Raw genomic sequence first — 9551 nt, 5'->3', positions numbered from 1 at the left:
AGAAATCGTCCTTGATAAATAAGTCGAAGAATATTTGGACTGCTGACCTGTTCTTCTTCCCAGTCTGAAAAGAATCCAGTGAACTAGTTAGGTGAATTCAACATATAATTAAGGTATTATGTATTGTTTTAACAATTCAGATCCAAATCAGAGTATACCAAGAAGACCCTTTGAATTTCCTAATAACTCAGATGAGTTACTGCTCATGCATTCACTGCAGCCTTGTTTCTTACCTGTTGTTCTCATAAATACTGGGAGCTGCAGGGAAAAAACCATCTAGGGGAAGTGGATGTGGCTCAACAGATATAGAGTGTCTGCCTACCAATAGGAGGTCCAAGGGTTCGACACCCAGGGCCTTCTGGCTCGTATGGTGAGCTGGTCCATGCGCAGTGCTGATGCACGCAAGGAGTGCCAGCCCACACAGAGATGCCCCCCGGGAAGGGTGACCCCGTGCAAGGAGTGGCCCCTGCGCAAGGAGAACCATCCCATGTGAAACTGCAGCCCACCCCGGAGTGGTGCCACACATGGAGAGCTGATGCAGCAAGATGACACAACAAAAAGAGACACAGAGTCCCAGTGCCACCTGATAAAAACACAAGCAGACATAGAAGAACACACAGCAAATGGACACAGAAAGCAGACAATGGGGTGGGGTGGAGGGGGAAATAAATCTTTAAAAAAGAAAAGGAAAAAAAACATCTAACTTCATGTACCCCAGGTCCAACTCTGATGAAAGATCAAATAAATCTAATGTTTTAGTATGGAATTCTTTGAATTCATCATTTCTCCAACTATTATTTAATAGGATAGTCCTCATCTAGCTGGAAATGTTCCATATATTTAAAGAAAAATGGAATTGTCTAATTCACAGGGGGGAAACAATTTTCTCAGCATGAAATTTTGGAAAGGTGATTTCTAGAAATAGTTAGAGTACTTTTTGAGATGCAGAAATGAATTCATATATTTTAATATTTTATACAAAGAATGGCATGATTTTCAGGCAGTTCACTTATTTAATATACTATGCCCCTTTGCTCTCAGAGGATCTGAAATTTAGAGAGACTCATCTGTAGAAGGATGATGTTTAAAGATAAAGGAGGAATTTCAGGTGTCCATATTTAGTGGATTTTTTGTACCTCTGACCCAACAATAGCTGTATGTCAAACCAGACCACCTATTGGCAATATTCCCACTAAACTGCAAAAGGGTATGTTAAGGAAAATTTAACATTTACTATACCTTTATTATTAGCATCATAAAATGTTTATTGACCATCAGTACATTATGTGATACAATGTAGCCCAGATCTCCTAAACCAAATAGTTTACATAAAAATTATCTATTTTTATTCCCTGCAGTGTCTAAAAATGGTCACATATTTGGAAAACTTAAGACAGACTGGAAATTAAAAACTTTTTTTTTGGGAAAACAGATAAACACAGGATGTAATCAATTTCTAACACTGATAGAGGGTTCATTCATCTGAAACCCTATTTATGGCAAAGACCTGCATATGAAGTCTTATCTTTGCCATTAATTAAGGATATTTTAAGGAATTAAAACTAATTTTAATACCTAAGTCAAACTATTATGAAACCCTATTTATGGTAAAGACCTGCATGTGAGGTCTTACCTTTGCCATTAATTAAGGTTATTTTAAGGAATTAAAACAAATTTTAATAGCTAAGTCAAACTACTATGAAAGCAAAAGTATTTATTTTGCCTCAAGTTATAATATTGTCCAAATAAAGTAACTTTTTAAGGGTGGTATATTAGCTAGCCAAAGGGGTGTGACGCAAAATACCAGAAATTGCTTGGTTTTTATAAATGGTATTTATTTGGAGTAGGAACTTACGGTTACCAGGCCATAAAGCATAAGTTACTTCCCTCACCAAAGTCTATTTCCACATGTTGGGAGTAAGATGGCTGCTGACCTCTGTGATGGTTCACACTTTCTGGGTTCCCCTGGGCTCAGCTCCTGTTTCCTCTACAAGGTCAGCTGTAGACTATGAGGCTCTCTACACTTTGCCTCTCTCCATAAGGTCAGCTGTAGACTACAGGTGAACAGCTCTGTCTCTTTTCCTGGGACTCCAGCTTAAGACTTCAGCATCAAACTCCAACATCAAAACTCCAATATCAGAAACCCCTCAACTCTGCCCTTTGCCATGTCTTTTATTTATGAGTCCCCACTAACCAAGGGGTGGGGACTTAAGACCCTTATTATAACTCAATCACGCCCAGGCAAAGATCAGATTACAAACATAATCCAATATTTATTTTTGGAATTCATAACCATATCAAACTGCTACGGGTGAGTTAATCCTTTTTGTTTTGGGTAATCTTTTCTACAACATCCAGACATGTCAAAATTGGACTGAAAGTAATTCAAACCCCTAGTATATATCACTATTAGAAAGATATTTAAAAATAGTTTTCATTATGACAGTCATCTATCCTAAAAGGCTATGGAGAAAATCCAATATTCTAAGAGCCCCAAATTTAGTTTACTTTAGCTTTTAAGATTCCTTTTGAGCTACAGCCTCTAGCTTCAGTTTCTCCCTGATCTAGGCACTAGTGCTGACTGGCCCCTTGACTACTAATGGAAAGAAAGATCCAGTATGTGTAAGTATTTTTGTCTAAGTGTTTCTTAAACTCAGGCCAATGGACCCACAAATATATATCCTTAGGGTCTGAAAGTTCTCTTCAAGAAGTTTTAATTGTTTTCGGTTTAATGATTATCTGAAAGAGATGATCTAGATCATTCAAATAATCACTTTATAACCAAGTATAGCCTCGGGATTTTAGTACCCATATCTGCATTTATGATTAGGTTTACCCTGGCACTAAGTAGTAAGTACTACTTTAAATGGGAGGGGGCTAATGACTTAATATGTAAATGATGCATTCTTGTGAAGTGAAGGCTGAATGAGAGTTAGGTATACAGTATGAATACAGGATTTGTGGTGAATCTGCAGATAACTGAATCAGCACATGGCATGCAGGAGAGCACAGACATCTCATACTAAATTGTACCACATTCATGGTGCAAGCAATGATTTGGTTAATGGGCCAGTTATCTGGCACATTATGTTGTTAATTGGTATACTCTTGGTTTTAGAGTAATATATACATTTTATTTATAGATCTGTTTTAGTTTTACAGCTACATACAATTTATAAGGATAAAGAGTTTTAATCAGGTTTTATGTTTGTGCATTTTAAAATAAACATTATAAAAATAATCTAAGCCAGCACTAGGGGATCTAGAAGAATTTTCTTCCTCTAAAAGGGTCTCATGTGTTATTGAAGGTTCAGAAACACCTATCTAAATGATTCATTTTATATACACACAATATTCTTTGTTGGAACAAGACTTGTCCTATAGTTCAAACCACTTCTGCTAGTAAAAAGAACTGAAATCAGCTGAGACAGTCACAGCACTTTAGTGCATGCCATAAAAAGGGTCCAGAAGGACAAAGGAAGAGCGTAAGCTAAAGATTCGCATAAAGGAGGCAAGATGCAGTCCTATTACAGAGAAAAGCACCACAAAAAGGAAGAAGGAGCACACCCACACACCAAAATTTTGTTTGCCATGGATAGTGCTGTTTGTAATTGTCCAAAGAACATAAGAATAGATATAGAATTCAAAATTAAGTGTGTAAAACTCAATTTTAAATAGGCTACATATAGAGAGTGGACCAAAGAAACTTCATTATAATCTGGTAGTTTTTCTTTTCTTTTCCTTTCTTTTGTATTTTGGTATAGACAGGTTTATTGATATGTGAGTGTGTAAATTACTTTGTGCTTTCCTTTTTAAAAATTTATTTTCATTTCTATTTAAAAAGTTTGAGGCACTTCCACTACAGAAGAAGGTCCTCACGCTTTCTGTCTGTCTGGTTGTGGCAGCCATTTGGGAAAGGGGAAATGATCTTTGCAACTCAGAAATAAACTTCAAAGAGAAAAGAAAAAAAAAAAAATGTTTGAGGCAAAAACAGGGATTCTGCAGCCTGGACTACTTTAAACAGATTTTTGCAATAAGAAAATAGGTGAAGGGTAAAATCTAGGGAAAATACCCAATGATCCCCTTTAAGCCTGGGTCCTTTTTCTTCAATTCTCTGTATTTGTTCTTTTATATTTTATATTTTTGTAACCATTTCAAACTTTTGTGAAACAAGGTAGGACATAAAGAATTAACATTATTAATTTTCAAAAGGAAAAAAAAAACACTCACCCATGGGCCAGTTGTCATACACATGCTTTGCAATGTCTGAAGCAGAATCATTAGGAGAAAACAGGAACTCTTTTGTTTTCCCACTTACTAAAATGAGGCGCAAATTTATCTGGAAAAAAAAGAGCAATGATTCTTTTAATATAAATTTTGATATTTTAAAGTTAAAAACCTGATTCATTAGCTTTTCATTTCAATCACATTCTAAATTATTACAAATGCCATTTTCTGGTTTTTATATACTTAAATTCTATAAAGCTCTCTTATGCCATAATAAATGAACAAAAGTGTAGTGAAATTCGTTATGCTTTTAAATTCAACTATCTTAAGAATCTTCAAAGTTTGACTTCCACAGGTTATTACTATTACCACAGAATACACATCTTCTACTCCAAAATTAATAAAAATGTTATTAATAAAAATCACGTCACAAAACAGAAAAAAATTAGTTGGTAATATATACTTAAAAAAATAAAGAAAACACAATAAATTATGTTGTTTTAGACTATAAACATTGTTGAACCTAAACAAATTTGTAAGACAATATAATTTTAAAGAACATTATTATGGTTAATGGAGGCATCAATAACAGTAGCCACTTTACTCCCAATTGTACTATCATTCGTTTTCTTAGGGTTGGAGGTGTGTGTGACAAAGGACATGGACTCGCTTACAGTGAAAACCCTAAGGGGGATAACAGAATTAAAAATGTTCAGATCCAATGGATTTATACCTACAAGTCACTTTTAAATTTTTACCTGCCAGGATTAACTTGATGGCATTTTAAAAAAACATTTCCGAAAAAGGAAAGCAAGGCCAGCACAGTTCATACAAAAGTCAAGGAAATGAAAAGGGTCTATATATAAGAAAATACACAATGAAAAAAACAAAACACTTCCCATTAAGTCACAAAATAACAGACATGATTTTCTATATCTCTGGACCTCTGTTAAGAGAGTAAATAAGATCTTCGTAAAATTTGGATTTATCCAGAGCTGAGCCCTGGGGCCAGGCAACCTAGCCTAGATTCTTTATATGTAAAGAACAGAGAATGCCATTGTACCAGTTTGAACTGTGCCAGATCCAGGTCACCTAAGCTCCCCTCTTCAGTTACCAATATTCTTTTCCTTATAAAAAACACCAGAAAATCCTTAAGATGGCACAGTTCATAATAAATATCCTGGCACTTACTGTAGCACCATCAAGATACAGGATCTTTGATTGCCTATTTACTACCACCACAGCCAGGGCCACTATCAAAGCCTCACCAGTTGGAAAATATCTGCCCTAAAAAAATGCGCACACACAAATAATTCTGCATTCAATTTCAGATGGATTCTGTATTAGAACCTGTATTCAACCTGTATGTTATCTCTCAATAAGCATTTGAAAGATAAAAAGTTGAAGAAAAAAATAATCTTAAGTTCTGGGTGAAATGTTCTTTTGACATATCCAGAAGAATTTCTTGCTGCCTTTCCTAACTAGAAAAAAATTAACCCCTAAAAAACTTAATAGAGGAAGAGAGGAGGACTTTGATGAAAATACACTCCTATAAAGACGTCATATGATGCAAAAATATTTTAGGTCCCTTTTGAACAAAATTATAGCAGGAGTTTGCAACAATGATTAATTATAAGAAAGCAACATCTAATTTATTTCCTATCGCAAATAAGTAATCTTCAAGCAAGGAATCCAACATTTACGCAGTATAATGTAGATTTTAATTCTCACAGTCACGATTCATGGTTGTACTCTTTATATATGAATGTTGATAAATACATATTATACTCTGAATTTATACGGAATCTTAACTGTTTTAAACCACTTTACAAGAAGAGCCCACTTAGTCATTGATGTCTAAGAAATTATGACCCTCGTAATGGTGCAGCCACATGTGTTTAACCAGAAAGAAATACAATTAACTTTAAGAGAGTTATGTATGACATGAATTTACTATTTCTTGGAATCATTTTTTAAGTCTAAAATGATTTCTACTGTGCTTTTATTCAAATTATAGTATAATATTTTAATATAAAGGAAAAAAAGACTTAATCCTTAGAATCTGTAAATGTGAAATTAAAGCATACTTTCCATTTTCCCTAATACTGATTGATATGGAAATGGGAAAATAAATGAAAGTACATCCTCACCATGGAATTCTGTGCAGAATTCTGTTAAATGAATGAGAAAGTGATCTATTTGATTTGACATGGAAAGATGTTCACAATTTACTAAGTGAGAAAAAGGAGGCTATAAAAACAGTACTGTGGAAGCCAAAGAGCACAAGTGTACTCTAGGAAAGAAAAATATAAAATAAGAAACTCCCTTTAGGAAGGGAAGCAGCTTTTGATAAAAGGCAGAAACACAGAACATTCACAGGTGGCTAAACAACCTATTTACCAACAAGTTTAAGAAAAGGTATAAAGTAAGACTAAATTTAACTGCACTACATTTTTCTCTTAAATGACAAATTTCTCCACCTTGTTTTCCTGACATTTCATATAAAGAAATCAGGACTCTCTTGCTGTAAAAATGTTTTATTCCAGCAACTTGAAACAGAATGCTGGTCTCTCTTGTCCCTGGTATAGCAGTTCGCAACTTAATACACTTGAATTAAGTTAAAGTTCTTCTGACAATTTCAAGACCTAAAATACAAAGCAGAGCTTTGTTTACACTTTACCAGCCTGGGTGTACATCTCACACATATAAATGCATACACCATAGTCTAGAAGAATCTGTATGTACCAAGTCTCAACAACAGTTATTTCTGCATTAGGGTTGGTCTCTAGTTTCTTCTTTGTGTATTTCTATATTTTCTCTTTTTTACATTCAGTCTGTATTACTTTAGAAATAGAATATAAAATAAAAAAATTATTTCAAGAAGTATCCCTTAATCATTTCAGAATATTCCCTGTAAACTAATTAATATCAAATATTTGTTAAAGGTTTCAAGTACTGTATCAAGGATGGACTTTCAAGGCAAGTTAAAGTAATGACCCTTTGAAAGAAATAAGACTCTTTCCACAAGAGATCAACATGTTGATAAAAAAAGGAATTCCCAAGTTCTCTCTGAGAGTTTCTTAGGAATGATATAAGTATTGGGGCACTACTCTATTTCACAAGAGAGGAGTGCCTTGGGGAAAACAATCAGAAGGGCCTTTGCTTAAATAGTGCTATACCTGCCTTTTTTGCAGTAACAAGCAAACGGAAGTTTTAGACCCTCTCTAAAAATAACTTAAAAAGCCCTCAATTTATCTCAAAGGAATTATGCTGAGTATAAAAAGTTAATCTCAAAAAGTAACATACTGTATGCTTATATTTATATAAAATTTTAAAAATGTCAAAGTAATGGAGATGGAGAACGTATTAGCGGTGACCGAGTGTTAGGAAGGAGAAGGGGACAGGCCGGAGAGAGGGAGCTGTGCCACAAAAGGGTAGCACTTGGACATGGGCTGTTCTGTTTCTGGGCTGTGGTGGTGTTCACACGAATCTACACATAGAACTAATATATGCACACAAATAAGCGCGTGTAAAGCTGGAGAAATATGAATGAAGTCCTTGGATTTTTACCAATATCAATTTCCTGGTTGTGATTCTTTATCAGTTGCATATGATTTCCCATCAAGGAAAACTGGGTGAAGGGTACCTGGGAATTTTCTGTATTATTTCTCATAGCTGCATGTGACTCTACAAGTATCTTGAAATAAAAAGATTTTTAAAAAAAAGCAAGTTCCCAACCTGTTAAAACTTTATATGGTATTATATATGTGTCTGTCTCTGCTGCTTTTACTTAACAGCATCTGAAGAGGAACAGCAGTTGTTAAAATTAATATTGTATTTAAAAAGCCTCAATCTAGGAAAATAGATGTAAGCTTATCAGTGACTTAAGTCATGCTATGAATTTAAAAATAGATAACCACATCTCTTCATATTCTAGAGAAAGGATTTGTAAATGGTATATTTTGAATTTTCGTTAACTTTTGTGAAAGAAACATGCAATGAGGGAGAAGACGAATGTGTTCATTTTTCTATAAGGGACTGATTTAAACAATTGCAGGGTTGAAATACAGAACTTATATATTTAATAAGCTTTCTTTTATTTGATCATTTATTCAAATTTTTTCTGAGGTAAGACACTGCTTGGTGCCCACATTACAAATATTAATATGACATTCCTTGAGTATTTTATAACCTTGAAGCTATGAGAGACATACAAAGATATTAATAGTTGTTTAGTATATAAAATGGTAGGTGCTCAATAAACATTTGCTGAGTGAATTGACAAAATAACATAAAGGCAGCTCCTGTGAGTCTGAGATTCCAGAGTAGGGTACGGTACAGTGAATAAAGAAGTAAACCTGAACCACCTCATTTCTTGAGTGGCTTGCTGTAAGTCAGGCAGCATGCCTGGTTACCCCCAGCCCCTCTGAAGCAGGTAGGATTATCCCCATTTTCAAGTTGTGGGGATGAGTTGAGGGACCTTAAGTAATATGCTCTAGAAAGTAGGCAAGCTGACATTTGAACCCAGGTCTGCTGACAAGGTACATGCTGTTTAGCACCTGCTAAAGTAACCCAGAAGGACCACGCAAATTCCTCACCTTGATTTACCTGGCTCCTGCTCCCCTCACCCACCCCTCAACTACTCAACTCTTTCCCTCACTTGCTTCATTCACGTGCATCAGCCTTCAGTGCCTCAAAACTGCCAAGTTCTTACTTGCCTCAAGGTCTTACATGGGTTGTCCCTTCTGCCACAGTCCACACACTCTGGCTAACATATGTCTGAAAGTAGGTGGCATGAATAAATCCCTGAGCCTAATCATCCCTGGATGAAATAATGAAACTGAATTTTGAAAGAAGAGAAGGAAAAGAATTAAAGGAAGCCATGAAAGCATTCTCTTTCCCCACTGAAAGCAGCAGCAGTCATTGTGGAGAAGTTACATATTATAAAGCATATATGCAAACAGACAAGCTATAAGAAAATACACCTGATTTCCTGTCTACGAATTTCCTCTTATTCAGAGGACTGAGGCATGGGCTCCTCAACTAAGTACAGTGGATTTACTAAATAGACTGAGGCTATGGAATCATTTCCTATACTCTTTCTAACACTTAGCATGATACAGATTCTAATATTTATTAAATACTAAATCTTTATTGGTAGAAAACTCAATGGTATTCACTTTTTTTTTTTTTTTTTTTTTTGAGGTATTGGGTGGGGGACGGCTGGGTATTGAACCCGGTGCTCAACCACTGAGCCATAGCAGCTTTCCTGAGTTGATATGTTCCTTTGTGTTGCTTGTTTTTGCTTTTTCAGGAGGCACTGG

This window comes from Dasypus novemcinctus, chromosome 15, assembly GCF_030445035.2.
Source record: "Dasypus novemcinctus isolate mDasNov1 chromosome 15, mDasNov1.1.hap2, whole genome shotgun sequence".
Lineage (NCBI taxonomy): Eukaryota > Metazoa > Chordata > Mammalia > Cingulata > Dasypodidae > Dasypus > Dasypus novemcinctus.
This window is presented reverse-complemented; position numbering follows the sequence as displayed.